Source organism: Megascapheus bottae, chromosome 5 (assembly GCF_031878675.1).
Source record: "Megascapheus bottae isolate mThoBot1 chromosome 5, mThoBot2.hap1, whole genome shotgun sequence".
In the NCBI taxonomy this organism is placed as follows: domain Eukaryota; kingdom Metazoa; phylum Chordata; class Mammalia; order Rodentia; family Geomyidae; genus Megascapheus; species Megascapheus bottae.
In genome coordinates this window covers 2,468,197-2,494,201 of record NC_143513.1, presented here as the reverse complement: position 1 = coordinate 2,494,201, position 26,005 = coordinate 2,468,197, and the positions used below count along the sequence as shown (strand labels likewise).

General features: G+C 40.8%; 1 non-coding gene across 1 annotated transcript; it reads right to left on the bottom strand.

Moving 5' to 3' along the window:
- Nucleotides 1–921: 921 nt before the first annotated feature.
- Nucleotides 922–1,028, bottom strand: LOC150062722 (U6 spliceosomal RNA). Its single transcript, XR_016535698.1, has one exon. It is a non-coding gene; the product is annotated as a U6 spliceosomal RNA (small nuclear RNA).
- Nucleotides 1,029–26,005: the final 24,977 nt, after the last annotated feature.

The following is a 26,005-nucleotide window of genomic DNA, read 5'->3' as shown; positions in this document are numbered from 1 at the left end:
GGTATATTTTTCTAAAAGTAGACATAAACTCACAGAGATGCCAGCTCCCCACCCTCTGTGCCAGGAACTGCAATCCTTGATCTCCTAAAATGACATCAGGGTCCTTATCAGCCTGGGAAGCCCAGAGAAATCTTCAAGACTTCAGTCAGTAGTCAGATCTCTCCTGCAAGTTTCCTATGTATTTGTTCTGCAGTTTTCTAGCCCACAGTTTTTTTTTTTTCCTCTGACATGTTACTTGTTTTGGAAGTATACTGTTTTTGACTGAAGGTGATTAACTATGTCTTAGAGTCTCTCTTTTCCTTGAGTTTTGTTTCCCATATGTGTGTGTGTGTGTGTGTGTGTGTATACACATATATGTGTATATAGACACATACACATGCATGTTGCTAATCTTGTTTGTTTTTATCCTTGCTAGTCCTTTCTTTGATTATAGGAGTTCCAGCTGAGAATGTGGACAGATAGAGGGAAAATTATCCTTCTCTAGTTTCAAGCATTATGCACAGGGCACCTCCTGCATGACCCACATTCATGCTTCCTGGGCCTGATGAGAATAAAATGCACAGGAGAAATACCTAGGTCTATGTAAGAATTCCAGGCAGGGACAGAAAGGCACCAGAAACATGGCAAAAGGCCAGAGCCTGAGCCTTCCTGTGTATCTTTCTGAGGGAACATGACCCTTCAGATACCTTCATCTTGGACTTCTAGTCTCCACATCAGCACACAAAAAGCATCTGTTTTTGTAGTTGCCTGGTTTGTGGTGTGAGCCACCAGCATACGATTTAGGGTATGCTTTAGAGCTCTTAGGAAAGAAGCTGCATGTGTGGCTTTTGCATAGTTCTCGGCTTGCCCTGCGTTAATAAACCATCTTTTTTTAAAAGCCAAAACTTTTATCGCATAGCTGATCTTTGAAATTCTCAAGATAAAAATACGGACTGCTTCACGAATTTGCGTGTCATCCTTGGTCAGGGGCCATGCGAGTCTTCTCTGCATCGTTGCACTTTTAGTATATGTGCTGCCCAAGAGAGCACAAGAATCATCTTTTATACTTTGCAAATTGCCTTTGCATTCGTGATAAAACATATGACCTTTGGGAAGTTATCTTTAGAATTAACTTGCAGAAAATAGTCATTTCTTCTTTAGGAATTTCCATGTTGCCTTTTTCACAATGTTGACATGACCTATGGCTCTTTTTGAAAGCTCTCATTAGAGATGCTACAGCCAAAGTGAATCTTCCCTAATGGTGATCGGTGACTTTTCACCTCTCTCTGTCCTTGCATGGCTTCTATATGTCCTTCTTGTTGAAAAGCTTCAGGACTGTCACGTGGCTTGTTCAAAAGCACCTTGAAGATCACATTTAAGCACTGTTAGTTGCCGGAGCCAGCCGGCAGCAAATTGGGATTCCTGAAATAGGGGGCAGGGACTAGGAAAAAATAGAAGAGAGACAAACAGATGGGGTCCGGGAGGTCTGCAGCCCAGGTAAAGATTGCAGCCCAGTTTATTTCAAGTTCTTACCTTAAATACACTTCTTTAAACTTGGAAACTGCCAGGGGTTACATTCGTACAAACAGTATCAGGTCCCAAATAGGTTAAATGAGATGCTATTAAGTCCCAAACAAGTTAAATGAGAAGCTATCAAGTCCCAAACAGGTTAAATGAGAAGCTATTGACACAGCCCAAAATCATAAGAGCTACTTCCTTGTGTACACAATTGTGTGGGTCCAAGGTCACTGACCCCACAGTCACGGTCACTGACCCCACAGTGGGTCACTGACCCCACAGTCGGTCCCCAATAGTTAGTGGTGGCTTACTGTTTCTAGAATGTTCTGAGATGATTTAGCAAACCTTCAGTGTTCTATGATATATGTTATGATATGTACTAAGAGGATTCCTGGTTCATAGCTATCCTAGCTGCCATTCAGAATCAATGTTGTCCTTCAGAAGAAACTTAGAATTTTTGTAAGCTTCTGGATTTTTGTTTGGCTTGTTTGTTTTGCTAGTTGTGGGGCTGGAACTCAGTGCCTGAGCATTGTCCCTGGGCTTTCTCAAGGCCAAAGTTCTACCACTTGACCACAGCACCACTTCTGGCTTTTTCTATGTACGTGGTACCAAGGAATCAAACTCAGGTCTTCATGCATGCTAGGCAAGCATTCTAACACTGGGCTAAACTCCCAGCCCCAATTTTCTGTTTTTGTTCTATCTATCTATCTATCTATCTATCTATCTATCTATCTATCTTGCATTCATTCTATATAACTGTAATAGAATTGATAAGTATATTCTGTGAGCTTTCCCAGTTTCATTTTCCTTTCAGGACCCTGTCTAGAAGCATGAGATTAGGGAGTGGTTTGGTGAAACAGGAGAAATCTCAGATTTACACGTAGGGAAGGGTGAAGATGATCAAGTTCAGTCTAAGTTCTTTCTGACCAGCCCAAGCCCGACAGAGCAGCATAAAAATACTGATTTTAACTGATTTATCAACCGTACACATGTCACCCAGTTTCTATCTACTTAGCTGGCTTGGTGAAGGTCAAGCTACAAGAATAGCAAATGTGTCCATTATGCGTTTCAAGGCCTTCATTTGGCAGAAGCTCAATTTGAAGAAGAGCAATGTCTTCTCTAGGTGAGGGTTTTTTATAAATGCCAAATAAAGGGCTGCCAGTCAAAATTCCTGTCCCCACGCGACACTGGAGGCCACTGCCATTCTGCTTCCTCTTTCAGCAACAGTGAGCTCCCTTCCATGGGAATGCTGCGAGCCAGAAGCTAGAGCTTCGTGTTGCCCTCCTCTATGGTAAATGGCACAGGGAACTCCACTTCTCCAGTCAAGGGGTCTTGGTCATCACAATCCTGCAGGTGTCCATCTCCTTGGCTAGTGGACAAGCCCTGATTCATTCCTCACTCTGGAACTCTGCACTATTTCCCTCAGAACTACCCAAGGGATCTGAACATTTTCTCCCACACCTCCTGTCGTCCCCAGATGAAGGACTGGGAATATGAACCTGGCAACACAGGCCTGCCCCAGTGAGCTGTGTCCTACGAGTCCTGGGTCCAGCATGATCACCAATGGTCCATTTCTGTCCAATGGTCACGGTGACACACTTGTGGTCCTAAACGTCACACATGGTTACTCTCTCTGAATCAAGTAAACGAGTACAACTAGCTGTAGAGTGTGTCTCAGGCTATATTATCCACCTGTGGCTTTGGGGAACATTAAACCAAGGTGATTTCCACCCCTCCCCTTTCCCTTCCCGTCCCACATTTAATTCTTTTTGGTAGTACTGTGGCTTGATCTCAGACTTTTATGTTGTTTCTTGTACTGTTGTTCAGCGTTTTTCCATCATGGCTGGTGCTGTACCACTGAGCCATGCCTCCAATCTTTTTGCCAGTTCAGACTGGCAGTTCAGACCTCTTAGCTACTAACCTCCTGAATAGGTAGGATTCCAGTCATGAGCCACTAGTGTCCAGCTCATAAGTAGATCTAAAATAACTTACAATTTCATCAAGAGTTATGGGTCTTTAGAATGGTTAATTTTATTCATTGCCTCGTTTTTTAAGTTTTCCTTTTTGCAACAATTGTAAAATTGCAAGAGAACAAAAACATAAGCACAGAGATGTGCCTCTCCATTTCCTCCACCATACAACTTCAGAGCCAGAAACTTGACCTGGTACAATATGTGTGTGCCATTCCAGGTCATTGTAAATACTCCTGGACCACAAACTTCATGTCCTGCTGTCTCTTCAGAATCCTCCACTTCCTTCCCCACACGCCTCCCATCCCAGAAGCCTGCTTTCAGAGCAAGATCACCTATCATTTAACCTTTTTTTTTTTTTTTGCCAGTCCTGGGCTTGAGCTCAGGGCCTGAGCACTGTCCTTGGACTTTCTCAAGGCTAGAGCTCTACCACTTGAGCCTCAGAACCACTTCTGGCTTTTTTCTATGTATGTGGTACCGAGGAATCAAACCCGGGTCTTCGTGCATGCTAGGCAAGCACTTTAACCACTAGGCCAAACTCCCAGCCCCTCATTTAACCTTTTAAGATTGATCAACTTCATGTTTACTCAGCCGAATGCCCTTGAGGACCATAAGGATTAATTGCCTGGACCAATAGTTCACCTGGCTAGTCTCCAATGCCAACCATTCACCTACTGAAAAAACAGCTTTTGTTGTTCCCATTTGTGACATTACAAATAAAATACTAGTTAACAATCAACTTCAGGTTTTTATGTAGACTCACATTTTATTTCTTTATGTTAAACATTTTAGAGTGTACTCACTGGGTCTGTTGGTAAGTGCATGTTTAGAAAGACAGCTAACCAACTGGGAAAAGATATTTGCCAATAATACATCAGACAAATGCTTAATATCCAATATCTACAGGGAACTCAAGAAATGAATCACCCCAATCCCAACAAACCAATCACTAAACGGGCAAGGAAAATAAAGAGAGACTTATCAAAAGAAAAGGTTAAAATGGCAAAAAAAAGCATATGAGAAAATGCTCATCATCCATGGTCATAAAGGAAATGCAAATAAAAAGAGCCCTAAGATACCACCTTACCCCAACAAGAATGGCCAAGATTCTGAACTCAGTCAATGACAGATGCTGGCAGGGTTATGGAGAAAAAGGAACCTTACTGCACTGCTGGGGGGATTGTAAGCTAGTTCAGCTACTCTGGAAAGTAGTGTGGAGGTTTTTTAACTGAAAAATGACCTTCCCTATGATCCCACCATACCACTTCTGGGCATCTATCCTGAACATCATAAGCCAGGATATGATAAGGACACCTGCTCAGCTATGTTTATCTCTGCACTATTCACAATAGCCAGGCGATGGAAACAATCCAGATGCCCTACTGCAGATGAATGGATACAGAAAACCTGATATATATATATATATATATATATATATATATATATATATATATATAATGGAATTCTACATAGCCAACAGATAAGACAAAATGATGGCCTTTGCAGGGAAGTGGATGAATCTAGAGTGAATCATGTTGAATGAGACAAGTCAAGACCAAAGGAACAAAAGGCACATGGTATTCTTAATATGTGGCTATTAGATTCAAACAGTACAAGAGTGAGGACTCAATATTTACGTACCCAATGCTATGGACATGGTATTGGAAATATAAACACAACTACATAGACATAAAAATCTATGACTCTGTAGACATAATGTTTTATTACATAGATTAATATGTATCTATGGCATGTAAACTTTCAGCCTAATTTTAATTATGTTCTAAAATCTAAGTGCCAGTGATTGTATGTAGAGATTCTCTTCTTGAATACTTGTTTGTTGAACATGTCATTTGAAATATGATATAAAAAATCAATGTTAATAAATTCTTTAATAAAAAATCTCCTCATTTATATTTAATATGACTTTTGAATGGCTTGATTGGAATCCTCCTTACAGCCCCTATCTCTGCTGACATTATGTATCATTTTGTATTTTATCTTTTTCCAAAAGAATCAGTGGCATTTAAGCACGCATTTGCTTTCAGATTAAGGAAGAATTATGTAATCAATTTTGTTGGTTTTCAATTAGATGGCTGCTTCTTGCAGGATCTTTTGTCATTTTTAATAGGGGCTTCCTCTGTCTAGATACCATGCAGAAACAGAAAAAAGCAATGTTCAGCTAATGAGGGCTGGGGATGAATGGATGTGTACTGCAGCTCGATTCTTAGGAAAAGAAGCTGCAGGTGCCAGCTGGAACAGGTCCAGCACTGCTTGCAACCTCATCCTAACACACTAAGGAGCACCTGTGCCTCGATGTCATATCCTTCTATTACTACTTCCTCCTTTGCTGTGAAACATCCTTGGGAGCCAATTCTGCAAGACTCACCACCTCCCTCCAGGCTGGCCACATACACATTGGCTTGGGTCCGTGAGAAGACATGCTGAGGACAGAGACCGCCACATCATGTGATGATGATATTTCACTGGTCACTGTGCAGCTTTCCACTGTGAGTAATTATGGATTTAGGCTGTACATGTCTCTTCACCCAGACTTCTTCTTTCCTACTTCTGATTGCTTGCCGGGTTAGTTAATGATGCTGAGTAAATCAAGGAGCCAGTACTTCTTTCAGCCCAGTCCCCTCACTCCCCTTTATTTCCATGAATTGCATTTTGTCCTATTCATGTATGCAACATGATAGTATTTGCTAAACCAGAGGACTCATGGGGAAAAGAGTAAGCAGTAATTCCCATGAATTTTTGAATATATCTGTTTGAAAACTTTAAGAATTAAAGACATTTTGCCATATATTAAAACCTATGCTTGGATTTTACTTTCTTTGGGGTATTTAACTTATTTCCATGTTATCTCTGCTGAAAAAAGGTTGTCTTTGAGATGTCTGGCTTAATTTTTCATTACTTTATGATTGAATGACTTTATAATTTGTTATCTAATATAGGATGTCTAGGAAGGCTAAAGCAAATGTTGTTAATAATAACAATATGAAAACAGCTGCTTTTCCTCAAAAGGAATGTACCGCATATAGAATATACATAAATACATGTATTACCACCTGCAAATATATATGTACATACATTCATATATATGTTATAATTACTAGGCTTATTACATGAAAATTTGGACTTTTTATACATTGACTTATATGTACAAGTATTTTTTTCATGAAAACTTTCTTGAATTATAGTTTTAAGTACTTGTTCTATTCCGGTGGTTTGATTTTTTTGCCATTAAGATCACCAGATAAATATTTCTTAGTTGCGTCTTTCCTGTCTTCTCTCCCAGGTAGGCTAATCCTGTCGAGTTTGCAGGTCACAGGTTCATTCTCCTCTTTCACATATCACCACCAACCCCCTATCCATGCCCTGCTGCCCTCTTTCTCTTAGGCTTTCTTAGAATTCTTTAAAATGTACAACATTAGTATATGGTTAAATGTTATGCAGAAATAAACCACAAACCAAAGTCAGCCTGGGTGGGTGATGTGCTGGCCTCTCTTCTGAACTTATCAATTTTTCTCAAACACTTTTAAGCTTTCTCTTTTAGTTTAGAGTCGTTTGCTTTTCCATCTTTACTTTGCTTTACAATGCTTCCCATGATGTGGACATCAGGATAAATTCCCAGAGAACATGAGCCTTAAGTCTGGGGAAGCTGAAATAAGGTGTGAGAAAGATGGATTATCCTAGGGTTTCTGCTCTTGGCTGGTAGGTGGTCAACATCTGTCTAGATAGTCACATAGCCTCTGCTTTTGATGCTCACTGAGAGGAAGAGAGGGGTAGGAAGATAGGGGTTGTGTGGAAAGGAAAGAAGAAGAGGGAGAGGGAGAAGGGAAAGGAGGGAGGAAGAGAGAGAGAGAGAGAGAGAGAGAGAGAGAGAGAGAGAGAGAGAGAGAGAGAGAGAGAGAGAGAGAGAGGACACAGAAAATAGAAAATAGTTCGGGTGTTTCTTCTTATAAGGGTCCTAGACCTATCACAAGAGACTGTTTCTGTACTCTCATGATCTTGTTTAATTTTCATTGTTTTTCAAAAGGCACATCTCCAAATACCACAGCATTAGATACCGCAACACTGGGGATGAAACTTCAGCATCATGAAAGTTTTGGTGGGAAACAAACATTTGTTCAATAAGGATTGCTCTTTATTTACTCTTGACATTTTTTTCTCATTTCACATCATTTCTTCATATTGTTTTTCCTAGCCAGTGGCATTGCCTGTCAGTTTTCTATGAAATTCATGTCTGAATCATTTTTCCTTTTTGTAGCCACAGAATGTCAAACTTCAGCTCCTGGCTGTCTATCTTCATTGTTTTCTTTTCTTTTCTTTTCTTTTCTTTTCTTTTCTTTTCTTTTCTTTTCTTTTTGCCAGTCCTGGACTTGAGGTCAGGGCCTGAGCACTGTCCTTGGACTTTCTCAAGGCTAGAGCTCTACCACTTGAGCCTCAGAACCACTTCTGGCTTTTTTTCTATGTATGTGGTACCAAGGAATCGAACTAGGCAAGCACTTTAACCACTAGGCCAAACTCCCGGCTCTCTTCAATGTTTTTGTAGAATATCTCTGAGATCTCCAAAATCTTATGTCTCAGCACTGTTGGATCTCAGTCATTTTTAGGACAGCATGACGTGATTGGGTTCTCCCCATTCAAGATGGTTTTTTTGTTTTTGTTTTTTTCACAATTGCACCTAATGAGAGAACTCCTAGGACATAATTAAGGGCAAACCCTTCGTGCTTTACATGAAGGAATGGCCCGGGTTCCCAGGAAGGCTGGTCCCCTCATCATGAACAAGCTCAAACTTGGCCTCTTCCTTCTTCTATGTAGACAGAATTCTTTCTGAGGTTTTCATCTCTCTGTGCCCTTCTGCTATTTCAGGTTGTAATGGACTATTTGGGATCTCGTTCTTGCTTCTCTTTATCCATTTAGCCCCTGGTTTCCTGAACAGCAAGCCCCTCCTCCCCCCTGCCCAGCTTTTGCAGGGAGAGCTGCAGGCTGCAGAGCCAGGGTGAAGGGAAGCGGTACTTCCACTTGTAAGTGCTGTCTCTCCCCATGTTACCGCTACCAGGGGAGACTGGAAACACAAGACCCCAGCGACTCTCAAAACCATATGCATAACCATCTGCATCAAGCCAGGAGACCTAAGAACGAACTCCACTTCACACTGTTACATGGAGCCTTTGCTATCACAAGAAACACATCACTGCGTGGCCTCCAGATAACCTTACCTTTGTTGCCTGTGACAAAAAGGTAAAAAAGAACTAGCCTGTTGGAAAGAATGGGGATGCTTCTCCACGTGTGTGTGTGTGTGTGTGTGTGTGTGTGTGTGTGTGTATCCATTTATTTATTTACTTACTTATTTGTCATTCATTCATTCATTCATTCACCCAGCGGTTCTAGGGGTTGAATTCATGAAAAGTACCCTACCACTTTGTATTCCTTCCCCCCCCACTCCGCTTTAGGATTTTTGGTTTACTTTGCTTTAATGCTTCTGCATTTGCCTGGCAGTCTTTGAAGCAGGGTTCTGCTACCTCAGCCTTCTGAGTAGCTAGCGCTATAGTCATGTACCATCATGCCTCGCTTCCTTTGCTTTTTTCCCCCCAGTCCTGGGGCTTGAACTCAGGGCCTGGGCACTGTCCTTGGACACTTTTTGCTCAAGGCTAGTGCCCTGCCACTTGAGCCACAGTGCTTTTTCTGAGCATGTGGTACCAAGGAATTGAAACCAGGGATTCATGCATGCTAGGCGAGCATTCTATCACAGGACTATGCTCCCGGATTCTTCCTTTGCTTTTTAAAAATAAACTTCTATTGAAAAGTCCCTTTTACAAAAGCATAAAATTACACTAGAACAGCAGTCTTGTCCATTTCCCTGCTCAGAGGAGGGGCTACGGTGCTAATGATAACCACAGAAAAGTAGCTCAGCTCTCCCTGTGCTGTGTGCGATGCCTGCTTGGGGAGATATGCTTCTTATCCAGGATGCCCATTTCATTTTCCCTAAAATTTCCAGCAATATGAATTGCTTCCATTGATGGTAGAGATGCAAAGTGTTTATCCTTCGAATCCTGGCTATCAAAACAAAGTCAGCTCCTGACAGCAAGAGATGAGTGTAGAAGGCTTATTATCTCTGACTTAGTCTAAACGCTACCCTTTCTTTGGAAGAGAGTCAAGAGATTTTCCCCAAACTTATTTTTTATATAAGTCCAATATAATTCCAGACTTGTCACAGTTCTCTAATTAAAATCAGGTCGACTTTTGTGATGTAGTTGCTTCTGCAAGGTGACACTTCTTTCCTCTTCTACTCATTATCTCTGTATAAGTGTTGTGTGTTCAGTTCTTCAGAGATGCTCCCTACTTCCCTTCCCTCTCTACCCCCTCCCCTCCATCCTCCCCTCTTCCTGACTCAGTGCACATCCCAGGTATGATATGGGGCTGCAAGGACCGCGCCGTTAATCTGCTCTGTGGATCTGGGTCATGAGTAAGCCTTCGTCAAGCTGCCTCATGACTTTTAATTAGGGTGAAACTGAATTCATCCTTAATCCCAGCCCTTTCCACCACAGCCCTCCCTGAACAAAAGGACATATCTGGGTGGTGAGCAGGAGAGCTCAGCCTACATGTTAGCTGGATTGTCTCCAGCTTCTTCCAGGGCTCAGTGGCTGTTGGGGAGATTTGGGAACCACAGTTGACCCCGTCTCTCCCTGCTCAGTCTGGGTGATGTCATTTTACAGCACCCCACAATACCATACTGGCTTGATCTCTATTATTAGCATGCCCAAGCTGCCAGCCAACTGGCCTAGTACCCTGTGTTTTACACTCCCATGAATGGGCTTACTTGCGCGGGATTTTTCTGTTGGCTTTCTCAACAAGCATTTTCATTATCTAACATTCTGGTCAGAGTGGTTTTGAGGCAAGAAATGAGGAGGAGGCGGGCAAGAAGGGTACCCACAGCCTTCTCACTGGACAAAGGTGAACAGAGCCAGATGGAAGAACAGAGAGCTAAACTTTTTGTGACATGTGAAGGAATGCTTGCTCCCCACTAAGCCTGGGGATCAGAATCAGAGGCTCCACAGAACATGGATCTTGTCTCTGAACTGCCCTGGTCAGGACCACAGATGTCACATGACATTTTTCCCTGGTACTCTTCCCTTTACTAGCTAGGCCACATGGAGACTCGCTCATTCTCTGCTTCATTCACCTGGTCTCTCTCAATGCCCCTCTCACTCTCTGCCCTTCCTTCCTCTTCTCCCTTCCCTCTCTCCTCCCCTCCCTTTAGCCAAGAAGTAAGAATAGGATTCCAGGGAAGCAGAAATTAAGAATTCTCCAGCATCAATAGGCACCTACATATGGAGAATTAACTCCTCTTATCTGATCTTTCCTCAATCTCTCAAAAAGGCAAGAAAAATGTCTTTGACCACTATTCAATAATCCATATGCAAAAAAAATTGTTTTCAAAAGGACTATCCAGAAATCCTTGTGGGGGGGGGGAATCATGGTGGACTTATTTTGTTGAAATCTGAAAGAGAACCCTGGAAAACAAAATCATCAGCTATGATGGTGATTTTTTAGTATTTAGCTCCCGTTTCTGGCTGCATGGATCCCTGTGAGAGGCTTTTCATCCTGAGGCTGCCTTTCCTCTTGGCAGGAGGGAGATTTGAGTCGGGATCTTTCCACCCAGCACAGGACTGGCGGTTGGGGGAGATATCAAGTTGTACAACCCAAGGGAAGGCTCTGTGTGTGTCAAGGGTGGGGATGGGGGGTTAATTGGAGATATGAGTCTCAGGAACCTTCCTGTCAGTGCTGACTTTGAACTGTGATCCTCAGATCTCAGTTTCCTGGGTAGCTAGGATTGCAGGCATGAAAAACCAGCACCTAGCTGGGAATATCTATTAAGTACATGTTGGAAGGAGGGTGATGGATCCCAGAATTGAAAGAAAGATTGTAACAAAAAAAGTTTAAGTACAGAAGCATAAAATAACATTCACTGATAATATCTGGATTAAGGTAACTTTGGTGATGAAGGAAATTTGCCACACCAAAGTCAAGAAATCTCTACACTATAATCTAGTTAGTAACATGAAGCTGATGCAGCACCCGTGGCTCATGCCTGAAATCGTAGCTACTCAGGAAGCTGAGTTTTGAGGATCTCAGTTGGAAGCTAACTTGGGCAGGAAGTCAATGGAACTTATCTCCAATTAATTATCCCCCTCCCCTTACCCCACAAAAGCCAGATGTTCAGGTGTGGCTTAATGGTAAATGCACAAACTTTGAGCAGAGTAGTTGAAGGACAGTGGCCAGGTCCTGAGTTCAAGTTCCAGGGCTAGTGCATGCACACACACACATAGAGTGCATCTCATGATGGGAATGATTAACTCCAAGCCAAATGAGCATGCATTCTGACTAGAGCTGTACAAATAAGTAAATGGATGGCATACACTTGGAGGCAGCTTTGCAGAAGGAGTTCATCCGTCAGCCTGGGGAGGAATGCTTGGGGCCCATATGGTAATGAGTTCGATTGTTGACATAGAAGAAACTCCTGCTTAACTTTAAAATATATTTTTTTTTCATAGCTTGATCCTTATAGACACATGCACTTGTAAAGGGTAGGCAAGTCACATCCATTTTTTGCTCTCATGCCTTAAGAGAATATAAGCGCTGCGTAAGTCCACATTCCCAGCATCCCACAAGCTCTAGCTCATTGGTTCCTGAATTCTAACACCCTCGAGGTTTGGCTGATGACACAAAAAGGAGTAGTAATGGATGAAATGAGTCTAGAGTGCATCCTGTGCAAAGTGGAGAGACCTGGAGAAAATGACACTGAGTGAAATAAGTCAGGCCCAGAGAAACAAAGGCTGCATGTTTCCTCTCACACGTAGAAGCTAGGTCTCAGTGATAGAGATACATGCAGACACATATGGAGACCCAAGGAAAGCTCCAGTGGTGGGACTCCACAGGGCAACGCACTCACAATCTAACAAAATGAATCGCAAGAGGCCAGTACTGGAGATAGGTGTGAGAGGACAGGATCAAGGAGTGGCAAGAGATAAATGAAGAGACAACGAGGGAGAATAAGGTTATATAATTTACTTTATATCTATGAAACTAGGGGAATGGAGAGGATGGGTAGGGATGGGGAGAATGACAGAAGGGGTGTGATCAAGATGCATTGTACTCATAAACTGACCTGTTGAAATGAGACCCCTTTGTACAACTACTTAAAGATAGTAAAATTTAGTAATTACAAAAGAAAGGAAGTGAAGAAGTGTTTCAAATATAGCTGCATCATGACTGGATGTGTCAAATGTCAAATGAACATTCACACTGAAGGAATGCCCATTGCCTAACCAGAGCAATTAGAACAAGAAAAGAAGATCTTAGATACTAATCACAAGTGTTTCTTTTTTAAAGGATAAAATGACAGTCCATGAGTCCATATTAGTTGAGCCCATGGGGGAGAAAACACCAGTATCTGTGGCACAATGAAAGGACATTCAGGAGGTAGAAACAAGAGCCATATAATGTGTGACTGTTGTTCATAATGTACTATGTTATTTCTCATCTCTTTTGTTTCCATTGGTTATCTCATATTGTTACAGTATCTTACCTTGTTATCTGATATATTGTATATATGTTTGTTTATTTGAAATAGGATAGGGAAGGAGGGAAAACAAGATGAGGGGAAGGAGGTGGGGAGAGGGAAAAGTGGACAAAAACATGAGAAGGGGTAGCAATGATTGTTAAGGAATGCACCTGCTATCTGGTGAATATAATGTAACCCTTCTATTAATTACAATAAAAATAGATTAAAAAAAGAAATTAATCAGGTGGTGATACCATGAGCCACCAGGCCATGAGCCTGTTATCCATGCTACTGAGGAGGCAGAGAACTGAAGATCACAGTTCAAAACCAACCTGGGCAGGAAAGTCTGTGAGACTCTTACCTTCAATTAACTACTAGAAAACCAGAAGTTGTGCTCTGGCTCAAAGTGTTAGAGTACTACCCTTGAGCAAAGGTGCTCAAAGACAGCACCCAGACTCTTGAGTTCAAGCCCTATGACCACTCTGAACAACCAAAGTCCTAGAAATTTAGGTAGATCCTCCAAACCCAAGGACTAGCCCTAGGCCTGGGCATTGTCCCTGAGCTCTCCAGTTCAAGTCCACCACCCTACCCTTGAGCCAAGCCCCACTTCTCCATTTTCTGGAGGTTAAGTGGAGATAAGAGTCTCAGGTCCTTTGGTGCCTGGTCTGGCTTTGAACTTTGATCCTAAGATCTTAGGCTCCTAAGTAGCTAGGATTACAGGTGTGAGCCACCACACCCAGCTCGACAGATGTCCTTTTTATATGCATCTATAGTCTGCATTCTGAGCAATTTCCTCCCAAAGAAAACTGTCTTGGAAAACGGGAGAGCCTGTGCATAGTACATTTTCAACCCCAGCACCAAGTAGAACAGAATTTCTTTGCCAGTGCTTGGGGTCCTGTTAGCCACATCACTGATCCACAATAACAAATATGCGTAGTGCCTGCATCCATTCATGACTAGTTTTTTTCCTAGCCTACTCTCTTACCACCTTCCCTCCTTTCTTATATATCTTTCCCTATGGCTTCTACTTCACTTCCTGTCTTCTTTCTCCTCCTCCTCTCTCCCCTCTTCCCTTCCTGCTCATCCTTCTTCCTTTTCTCCCACACAGGGAAACCCTGGAAGTTCCTTTTCATCCCTGGTGTGGAATATACCAGCTAGAGAAGGGAGAATCTCTCAGCCCTCAGCCTTCCCACCCAGCTACAGCCTCACAAAGCCTTGGAAACAGGAAGTACTTTATCTTTTTTGTTTTTTGAGCAAGAAAGCTAAAACAAGGCATGGCAAAGCAGAGCCTTTTCAAAATCCTGATTACTTCACCATCTGACACCCCTTTTTAGGATCTACAGCTGGCTAATCACCCTTCCACAGTGCTTGTGGTGGGGTAATTCTCCCGATAGCTGCTGTTTCCTTCCAGCTCTCATGCATTCCTGTCTTGTCTTTACCAGCCTACTTTATGTCTCCTCCTTCCCCTCCCCCTACCTCCTTCTTCCTCTCCTCCTCTCCTCCTTCTTGTCCTCCTCCTCCTTGCCTTCTCCCTCTTCTTTTTTATTGTATTCTTCTCACCTTCCATTATTCCTTTTCGATGAGACCATTAAATCCTTTTATCTATTTCTGCAAGAAAACCTTTTTTTCATTGAAAGATTTCATTAACACCAATTTTTACATTGTATTTCAAATGTCATGTTTAACAAACAAGTATTCAAGAAGGGAATCTCTATATGCAAACACTGGCACATAAATTTTAGAATGTAATTAAAATTAAGCTGAGAGTTTATATGTCATAGATGCATATCAATCTATATAATATATCTATAGAGTATATATCCCATCATAGATTTTTTTTTCCAGTCCTGGGCTTGAGCTCAGGGCCTGAGCACTGTCCTTGGACTTTCTCAAGGCTAGCACTCTGCCACTTGAGCCGCAGCACCACTTCTAGCCTTTTTCTATGTATGTGGTACCGAGGAATCAAACTTGGGTCTTCGTGCGTGCTAGGCAAGCACTCTACCACTAGGCCAAACTCCCGGCCCCCATCATAGATTTTTATGTCTATGTAGTTATATTTGTTTCTAAAAGACTGTGTCAATAACCTTGGGTACCTGAATATTGAGTCATCGCTCTTGAACTGTGTGGATCTAATATCCACATATCAAGGAGACCATGTCCCTTTTGTTCCTTTGGTCTTGACTTATCTCACTCAACATGATTTGTTCTAGTTTCATCCATTTCTCTGCTAATGCCATTATTTTATCTTGCCTGTTGGCTATGTAGAATTCCATTGTGTATATATACCACATTTCTTGTATCCATTCATCTGCAGTAGGGCATCTGGATTGTTTCCATCACTTGGCTATTATGAATAATGCAGAGATGAACATGGCTGAGCAGGTGTCCTTATCATATCCTGGGTTATGATGTTCAGGGTAGATGCCCAAGAGTGGTATGGTGGGATCATAGGGAAGGTCTATTTTCAGTTCTTAAGAAACTTCCACACTGCTTTCCAGAGTGGCTGAACTAGCTTACAACCCCACCAGCAGTGCAGTAGGGTTCCTCTTTCTCTACAACCCCACCAGTATTTGTCATTGAGTTCAGAATATTGGCCATTTTAATTGTGGTAAGGTTGTATCTTAGGGTTGTTTATTTGCATTTCCTTTATTACCATGGATGATGAGCATTTTCTCTTTTTTTTTGCCATTTAACCCCATTTTTGATAAGTCTCTCTTTAGTTTCCATGCCTATTTAGTGATTGGTTTGTTGGGTTTGGGGGGATTCATTTCTTGAGTTCCCTGTAGATACTGTATATTAAGCATTTGTCTGATGTATTATTGGCAAATATCTTTTCCCAGTTGGTTGGATGTCTTTCTACTTTAGTATGCCTTTGTATATGCAGAAACTCTTTGTTTTTAGGTAGTCCCATTTGTCAAGTTTCTCTCCAATCTGTTGTGACCCTGGGACTCTATTCAGGAATTTTTTGCCTGTGCCTATGCGTTCCAGTGGCTCTCCTATTCTATGGTGTAGCAGTTCCAGGGTTTCAGGTCTGATATTGAGTTCTTTGATCCATTTTGAGGTAATGTTTGTGCATGGGATCAATTTTTAGTTTTCTGCATGTGGCTGCCCAGTTTTGCCAGCACCAATAATTGAATAGGCTGTGTTTGTTCCACTGTATATCTCTGGCTCCTTTTTCAAATATAAGTATGTGGCTTTATTTCTGGATCTTCTGTTCTGTTCCATTGATCTTCTGGTCTATTTTTGTGCCAATACCATGCTGCTTTTGTTATTAGGACTCTATAGTAGAGTTTGAAGTCTGGTATTGTAATACCACCTGCATTGCTCTTTTTGCCTAGAATTGCTTTGGTTATTCTAGGTCTTTTCTTGTTCCATGTGAACCTTTGGTTTATACCTTCTATTTCAGTAAAGAATGTCCTTAGGATTTTGATGGGGATTGCATTGAAACTGTTTATCAATTTTGGCAGTATGACAATTTTTACTTTGTTGGTTCTCCCTATCTGTGAGAATGGGTTATCTTTCCATTTCCTAGTATCCTCTTGATTTCTTTCTTTCAACATGAATGGATACTGTATTTTGTAAAATGCCTTCTCGGCATCCAGAGAAATCATTATATGATTCTTAACCTTAGTTTTATTGATATAATGTGTTATATTACGTGATTTGCAAATTGTAAATCAGCCTTGCATCTGTGGGATGAAGCCTATTTGATCATACTGTATAATTTTTAATTTGTTTCTGTTGGCTTGTATTTTATTGAGGAGCTTTCCATCTGTGTTCATCAGAGTGATTGGTCTGTAGGTCTCTTTTTTGTTGGGTCTTTCCCTGGTTTAGGGATGAGTGTGATATTAGCTTCATTAAATGAGTTTGGTATGGCTCCCTCTGTTTCTATTTCTTGGAAGAGTTTCAAGAGTATAGGTATTAATTTATCTTTAAAATTCTTGTAGAATTCTGTAGTGAAACTGTCTGGACTTGGGCTCTTTTTGGTTGTCATGTCTCTAATTGCTTCCACTATCTCGTTGTGTGAAATCGGTTTGTTCACTTGACTTATCTCTTCTTGGTTCAATGTGGGCACCCTATGTTTATTTAAAAATCATCCATGTCCACTAAATTTTTCTTTTTGCAAGAAAATCTTTTGATAGTTCTTTTTAACCAACGTTTAGGGAAATAATGACCTTGTATGAATTCTGTCCTCATGCGTGGATTCCCAATCAAGCTTGAAAAGTTCATATCTAGAGATGAGACTCACCCAGAAGCTGCACAGGAATCCATAGACTGAGGTTTGAAAGGTCAGCTGACTCAGCAGAAATATCCCAATAACCTAGGGGAAAAATACACTCTTGTAATGAATTTATTTCTTGTGTATTTTTCTTATTCTTAGTTCCACTGGTGATAACTGAGAGCAAGCATAGGATAGAAAATCAGACCAGAAGCACTGTGTGAGTATGTTTGTGTGTGCGTGTGCATGTGTGTGTGTAAATGAGTACTTGTCGTGCTGTAGACTACAACACTGTGGTTGTTGGCCAGCTGTGTGATTTATCACATTTAATCTTACGTTTGTTTATTCCAAAGGCTGTTCTCTGTCCACTACTTCCCTCTTTCTTGTGAACAAATTCTTTGCTGATATCTGTAAACATTCACATTTTTCAGTTTTTAGCAGTATGGGGTTTGAATTCAGTGCTTTGAATGCTAAACAGGAGCTCTGCTGCTTGAGCAAGGCCTCCAGGCCTTTTTTCCTCTGGTTCTTTTTTGAAATAGGGTCTTCCTTTTTGTCCTTAGACACTCCTACTTACACTTATGGAGGCTGCTGAGATGACAGGCACAGACTGTCCCGCCCAGTTACTAGTTAGCATGAGTTTGTTTTTAATTTGAGCATGTTGGCTTTGAACCATGATTCTTCTGACCTCCTCTGTAGCTGGGATTACAGGTGTAAGACACCAGATTTTAATGCTTGCTTGAGGACATCAACGAGTGTGCAATAGATTTGTAATTTCTCAGACATTTGTGGATGGTTTTGCAACTCTGGATTGTTCTGTGTCTTCTGCTAACTACACGCTGAGTCAGCCATATCCTTTCCTGGTATGCTGTCCTTGTAAAGCAAGTATGGGTAACAAGGAAGGTGGTTTTCAGAGGTGAAATATGGCTCAGTAAATGACCATTTCTTCTTCAGAGCAAGTTAATAGAAATAGATCATTCTTTTAGGGACCATCTTTGGAGCTTGCCTCCCGTTTTGGATATAAAACTGTTCACTTGGACTGTGAAAACAGTAATTACACAGAAGTTGGTTGTGGATTAAAATGAGGATAGATTTATAACATCCCCTGCCTAGTGTTGCATTGTGAAAGTAACCAAACAAAGGGAGGCTACAAGTCCTTGCTATTTATACTGCATTTATTATTAGACAAACACATATATAAAACCCCAGGAAATGTACTTGATCATTTCTCTGTGCAGATTCCAGCTCAAGTAAAGAAAATATTATTATTGGATAAAAGGGATAAATTTGAGTGTTTTATGCCCTAATGAATATAATTTAAATTCTTCATTATATATCTCAACATAATTAAAAGAGAGGAATTTGAGTATACTTTCCATAAGGAAATAACTAATGGTAAAAGCAGGTGGATATTCTAGTGATCCTCAACTTATCACTAGCTGATGACTTCAACAATCAAAATATCTTCTTGCATCTCACAAAGATATTCAAGTGTCAATCAAAATATTTTTAAGGAGATGATGGGAAGAGAACCTCTTTACATGGGGCATTAACCTACTTATTCTGAGAATTCAGCATATTTTGACTCAAATCCAATAGCCAAGCAAGTTATTCCCAAGATCATTCAGACCAATGAGAAAAAAATTAGTGGTGGAAGCCATCTTTGCCAAGCACATGCATTACATTGGATAAAATCACCTTAATGGGGAATTGACTTTAACAATCCTTCAAAATTAGGGTGCCTCTACTGAGGTTTACAGTCTTGTAGCAAATATATTTTACCAGGTACTTTTAAAAATTTAATGCTTGCAACACAGGATTGAGATATGTGTGGTGTGTGTGTGTGTGTGTGTGTGTGTGCGTGTGTGCGTGTGTGCGTGTGTGTATGTGGGTGGTTTCAGATAGAACAATAGGCAACAGGTTATTGCCAATCAATGAAGAAACCATAAATTCAGTTCTGATTGACTCTCAATTCATGCTCTGAAGCAGGTTATGTTTTCCATTCCAACATCAGTTAATGGAATATATTTCCAATTCTTCTAACACTTGACTTCCTATGCCTTGTGAGTCGCCTCGCACAGAATCTGTGAATTAGTGTGACCTTTGGGAACCCTTTGGCAAGTCCTAAGACAAAGGAATAACATCTCACTTGGGATCGGATTTCAGAGCAGGGAAGTACAGGAAACCAAATTTCAAGTTCATTTGCAGGTAACTGGTTCTGGGTGAGTAACTCACAGTCACAGAGTTTATAGGATCTGACTCATACATCCCAAAGCCAATGCATTAGTGGATAATGAGCAATTTTTCTGCTGTGGGAACAAATTCCCTTTCTTAGTATTAGCACATCTCCTCTGTCTCTCTGTCTCTCTCTGTTTCTCTCTCTCTCTGTCTCTGTCTCTGTTTCTCTCTCTCCCTCTCTCTCTCCCTCTCTCTCTCTCTCTCTCTCTCTCTCTCTCTCTCTCTCTCTCTCTCTCTCTCTCTCTCTCTCTCTCTCTCTCTCTCTCTGTCTCTGTCTCTCTCTCCCTCTCTCGCTCTCTGTCTCTCTCTCTCTCCCTCTCTGTCTGTGTGCACATGAGAGAGTCCATGAGCAATGCATGTGTGATTTGAGGACCTTTAAAATCTCCCAGAAATGTTCATGTATTCAATGTGTTCTTTTTCTTATATTCATAAATTCATGCAGTATTTCTCCAGTGATTATTCCTTCTAGATTCTACATAAGTGAGCATTTGTACCCGTTAGCCAATCCCAGCTCTCCCCATGATAACTACCTTTCTGTTCTCCAATTCCACCTATTGCATGAGTAAGATCACACATGATGTCTGTCTTTCCCTGTGCCTGGGCTTATTTTGTGGAGCAGAATGTCTTTCAGGTTCAGTAATCATGGTAAACATGCAAGATTCCCTTCCTTTTCATGGCACCTATCTGTGTTCATCATTTAAGTATATGTTCATCAATTGATGAATGCTTAGGCTGATTCCATAGCTGCTGTGACTACAGCTGCTGTAAATGTGTATGGTCCCTGTCTCTCCCATGTGTTGGTATTGTTTACTTAGCATGCATATCCTGAGTGAGGTTTCTGTAGCCCACTTCTATTTTGAATTGCTTGAGGGATCTCTAGCCTATTTCCCATAATCCCTGCCCTAATTTGCCCTCCCTTTAACCATGGGAATTTACATGTGGTAGTGTCTGTCTTTTTCCTAATAGCCATTCTAACTGGGATAAAGTGGCACTGCATTATGGTTTTGATTTGTATTTTTACAATGGTTAGGCATAAAAAGAGGCAAACCAAAATTTAAGTTGGAGGGAGTTATATTTTATGAGAAAGCACAATGCCCCATCTTGTTTTGCTGTGAATGAAGTGAAAATTGCCTCAATGGTACAGCAACAGTGGAAGGTCAGGAGAGAGTGCTGGGAAGAAGGGATTTTTTTTGAGCAAGAGGTAAGTGGTAACCCCTTGAAATCTGGGGAGGTGTTTAAAGGAGGAATCACTCAAAGGGATGAGTACTTGAGATGAGAGCTGTGGCTGATAGGCGTGGCTTGGAGCAACCTCAGGAAGTGGGCTGGGCAATGGCTTTGGCAGGTAAGACCAGAGGTGGGCAGACACTGGCTATCTAGGCCCGGTGGTCATGGGGGGGACACTAGATCACTTGTCCTGTGCAGATGACACTGAGGGATCTAACAAGAAGAATAATGTGACTCGTGCTTTATTTTATTTCATTTTAATGTATAGAGGAATTGCAATTATATTCACCAGATAGAAGGTGTATTATTTCTCAATCATTGATATCCCTTCTCATGTTTTTGTCTCCATTTCCTTCCCCCACCCCCTCACCTAGTCTATTTTCCCCTCTTATTTAAAATAAACAAACAATCATATATCTAATATACCAGGTAACAAAGTGAGATACTGTAACAATATGAGATTAACCAAAGGGCAACACAGGAGAAGAGAAAAAACAGTACATTAAGAAAAACAGTCATTCATAATTAAGCCCTTGTTTCCATGTCCTGGAGGTCCATTAATTTGGCCTCATCCTATATGGTTATGTATCCAGGGTTTGAGCTATTATAATCCTCTGCTGGGAAAGTCCTAGGTTTGTACTAATTATTACAAATGAGGGAAACCATTGAGCCTATGTTCCTTTGGATCTGGCTTCCTTCACTTAAGATGATTTTTTCCAAGTCTTTCCATTTCCTAACAAATGGGGCAATGTCTTTATTTCTAATGGCAGCATAGAAGTCCATTGTGTATAAATATCACATCTTGTTGATGCATTCATCAACTGAAGGGCATCTGGATTGGTTCCATATCTTTGCTATGGTAAATAGTGCTGCAATGAACATTATTGTGCTATATCTTTGTTTCTGGATGATTGGGTAAATGCCAAGTAGTGGAATTTCTTTGTCATAAAGGAGCTCTATGTTTAGACTTTTGAGAAAACACCATACTGCTTTCCATAGTGGTTGAACGAGTTTGCACTCCCACCAACAATGTAGTAGTGATCCCTCCTGGCCACATCCCCTCCAGCATCTGTTGTTAGTAGATTTCTTGATACTGGCCATTCTAACTGGAGTGAGGTGGAATCTTAGAGTTGTTTTGATTTGCATTTCTTTTATGGCCAGAGATGTTGAGCATTTCTTCATGTGTATATAGGCCATTCTTATTTCTTCTTCAGAGAAATCTCTCTTTAAATCTTTGGCCCATCTTTAAATGGGATGGTTGTTTCTTAGAAGATTTGTTTTGGAGAGATTCAATTTTTTTAGCTGTAGATATATTTTAGATATGAAGCCTTTGTCTGATTTATGGTTAGTGAAGATCTTCTTCCACTCTCTGGGCTTTCTATTTAACTTGCTAGCTATGTCCTTTGCCATACAGAAACTGTGCAATTGAATGCAGTCCCATTTGTCCAAACTTTCTTTAATTTGTTGTGTTTCTGGGTCTTTATTAAGAAAGTTTTAATCTTTGCCAAGGAGGCCTAGTGTATCACCTATTCTTTCTTGTAAAGTTTTTAGTGTAAAACAGCTTGGTACTGGCACAAGAACAGGCCTGAAGACCAATAGAATAGAACTGAAGACCCAGAAATCAACCCACAGACCTATGGCCACCTAATCTTTGATAAGGGAGCCCCCCCCAAAAAAAAATAGAATGGAAGAAAGACAGCCTCTTCAACAAGTTGTGCTGGCAGAACTGGTTAAGCACCTGCAGAAAGCTAAAGTTGGATCCTTCTATGTCACCCTGTACCAGGATTAACTCCAAATGGATCATGTTTTGTTTTAACAGCAGCACGCTGGGCACTTGGCGATGTGGTCTTCTGAGAAGTCAGGTTTGGCATGTTTTTTTCTCTCATAGATCTAAAATAGAAACATAGTTGGAAGTTAGATTTAAAATACATGGAAGTTTGGAAGTTAGATCTAAATTATACATGTATAAAAATACATAAAAGGGGGGCCAGGAGTTTGGCCTAGTGGTAGAGTGCTTACCTAGCATGCACAAAGACCCGTGTTCAATTCCTCGGTACCACAAACATAGAAAAAGCCAGAAGTAGTGCTGTGGCTCAAGTGGCAGAGTGCTAGCTTTGAGGAAAAAGCCTAAGGACAGTGCCCAGACCCTGAGTTCAAGCCCCAGGACTGGCACCAAAAAAAATACATAAAAGGCCATGTGCACATATACATGACCCAAATGACACAAATATAGTATATGCAGGGATGGGTTTCCATGCTGTAACTCCTTCAAGAAATTTACAGAAATACCAGGAATTGGAGTATCTTGTCTTCAGGGATGAGGGAGGTTCATGGGGGGAAGCCGGTGAATGGAGGGGATTGTTGGATGAGTACTGTCTCATGACATTTAATGCACTTATGTAACATACCTATGTGTCAGTGCAACCAGGAAAGGTGAGGGAATTTGGGGGGTTGAGAACACCGGAAGGGGTGACACATTGATTAAGATGCATTGTACATATGAACTGATATTGAACTGAAATCTGTTTGTACAATTATTTAAATATAACAAAAAGTAAGTAAGTGTTCCCATTATAAAACAAAAATTATGGGGCCGAGAGTTTGGCCTAGTGGTAGAGTGCTTGCCTAGCATGCACAAAGACCTAGGTTCAATTCCTCGGTACCTCACACACAGAAAAAGCCAGAAATGGTGCTGTGGTTTAAGTGGCACAGTGCTAGCCTTGAGGAAAAAGCCCAAGGACAATGCAAGCCCCAGGAATGGCAAAAATAATTACAATGGGTAATTTTTCTCTATGATAATATAGACACTTTGATAGTCTGCTTAACTTTTCTAGTTTAAATTATTTCTATAATTAAAGAAATCACATAGATACATTTTCAAAGAGCAATATTTGGAATAATTACAAGCAAGATGCTTCTCTGGCCAACCTTCTTTCCAAATGCATAGACTTTAAAAAAAAATACCAGCCATAAGGTAAAGGTGGAGGCAAATAGCTAAGTAATGGAAGATAAATTGTCTTAGGCAGAATCTCCATCCAAGGATGAAATTATGGATAGCTAGCTGGTGGCTCAAAGATGCTGGATCAATAAATGGATGAAAGGGTAGACAGAGTCAAATATATTTGGTGGCAAATGGATGTGGGATTGAAGAATGTGAGAAAGAACAATTACTTTTCTAAGTTCTTTGGCCTCAACAACTTAACAATAGGCATAACTACTTGGTTACTGAAATAAAATTGATTAATAGAACTTTCAAGAAGAAATCAAGAATTCAGTGTTGGAAAGATTTATTTTGAAATTGGCCTGTCTAGGCTATCCTCCAACTCAAAATCCTCCCGTCTTAGTCTCCTGAGTACTGAGATTACAGGCTTTGTCTCTATGTCTACCCACAGAAAGATTTGTTTTGATATGTTGACTAAATATTTCAGTAGAGTCAGAACAGTTGTAGGGCAGGGATAAAAAATTAGGAGTCACTCTTATGGTCTACGTAAGAAACATCAACTATAGATTTCTGACAATGGAATTTCTTTTTTTTCATATATTTTAATTGTAGTTAATAGAAGGGCTACATTATATTTGTCAGATAGAAGGTGCATTAATTCACATACATTGATACCCTTTCTCATGTCTTGGTCTACATTTCCCTCCCCCCCCCATCTTGTTTTCCTCCCTTCCCTATCCAATTTCCATTGGTCTTCAGGCCTGTTCTTGTGCCAGTACCAAGCTGTTTTGATAATTATAGCTCTGTAATAGAGTCTAAAGTTTGGTATTGAATTTCCTCCTGCGCTGTTCTTTCTGCTAAGAAGTGTTTTTGCTATATGGGGTCTTTTATTATTCCATATGAAATTTTGGATTGTGTCTTTTATTTCTTTAAAGAATGACATTGGGATATTGATGGGTATTGCGTTGAATTTGTAGATAGCCCTTGGCAAGACTGTCAGTTTCACGATGTTGATTCTTCCAGTCCAGGAGCATGGGAGGTTTTTCCATTTCCTCAGTTCTGCTTTAATTCCCTTTTTTGGGGTTTTAAAGTTTTCATCAAAAAGGTCCTTTACATTCTTAGTTGAGATAATTCCTAGGTACTTTATTTTCTTTGAGGCTATTGCAAAAGGAGTTGCTTTCCTGATTGTTGCCTCATTCCTCTCACTGTTGGCATAGAGGAAGGCAGTTGATTTTTGAGGGTTAATTTTACACCCTGCTACCTTTCCAAAGTTTTGAATGAGCTCAAGGAGCTTGGAAGTGGAGTGTATAAGATTCTTTAAATACAAAATCAAAAGTGTAATTCTTTTTTTTTTTTTTGCCAGTCCTGGGCTTGAGCTCAGGGCTTGAGCACTGTCCTTGGACTTTCTCAAGGCTAGAGCTCTACCACTTGAGCCTCAGCACCATTTCTGGCTGTTTTCTACGTATGTGGTATCAAGGAATCGAACCCGGGTCTTGGTGCCTGCTAGGCAAGCACTCTACCACTAGGCCAAACGCCTGGCTGACAATGAAGTTTCTACACCTCCAGTTCTGTGAAATGTTAACTGAAGACAGAGAATCTGGCAGAAGAATATGAAAGTAAAGGAACTGACTTGAGTCAAGAGTGAAGGTGACCTCCTGGGACCCTCCATTTCAGTTGCCAGCATCAGGCTCTGCAATATGACCTGGGACCTATGGTGTGGAGTAGATAAATACTCGATGGGGCTGCAGCTCCGTGGCTGTACGGGCTCCAGCCTGTTCCTCACTGGCTCATGGTACACATTTCACGAGTGAAACTGTGCTGAGCAAGCACAAGAGAGACTCTTCAGAGGCCAGGCTATTGGTGGGGAGCTCAGAGGAAACTGGTAGAGGATAAACTTCATGGGATCCTAAGACTCCACAATTCAGTACAACTGCAGTCGTCACACCCACATCTTTCAGACCTCATGGGAATTTGCAGATCCACTTTATTTCTTAATTTAGGTCTTCAAGCAACGAAGCAGGACTCATGTCAAGAGTTAGGAGATATATATTAGGTACACATCAATAGAAAAAGTAAGATGCTGGTTGATATTTTTCAGAACTTTATGTTTGGGAAAAAAACTACCTTATAAGTATTTTGCTTATGATTTATTAGTAGTATATATATTATTTTGAAATTTAGTTGAATTTTAAACTATGAACAGTCAGCTGAATAGCAACTAAAATAGTTATCAAAATGCCAACTAAATATGTCTTGCCTGTTATTATAATTCTTAAAACATGGTTCTGTGATTTTTAAATTACAGAAATATTTTAAACTGCAAAAGTAAATAGCAGAAGATA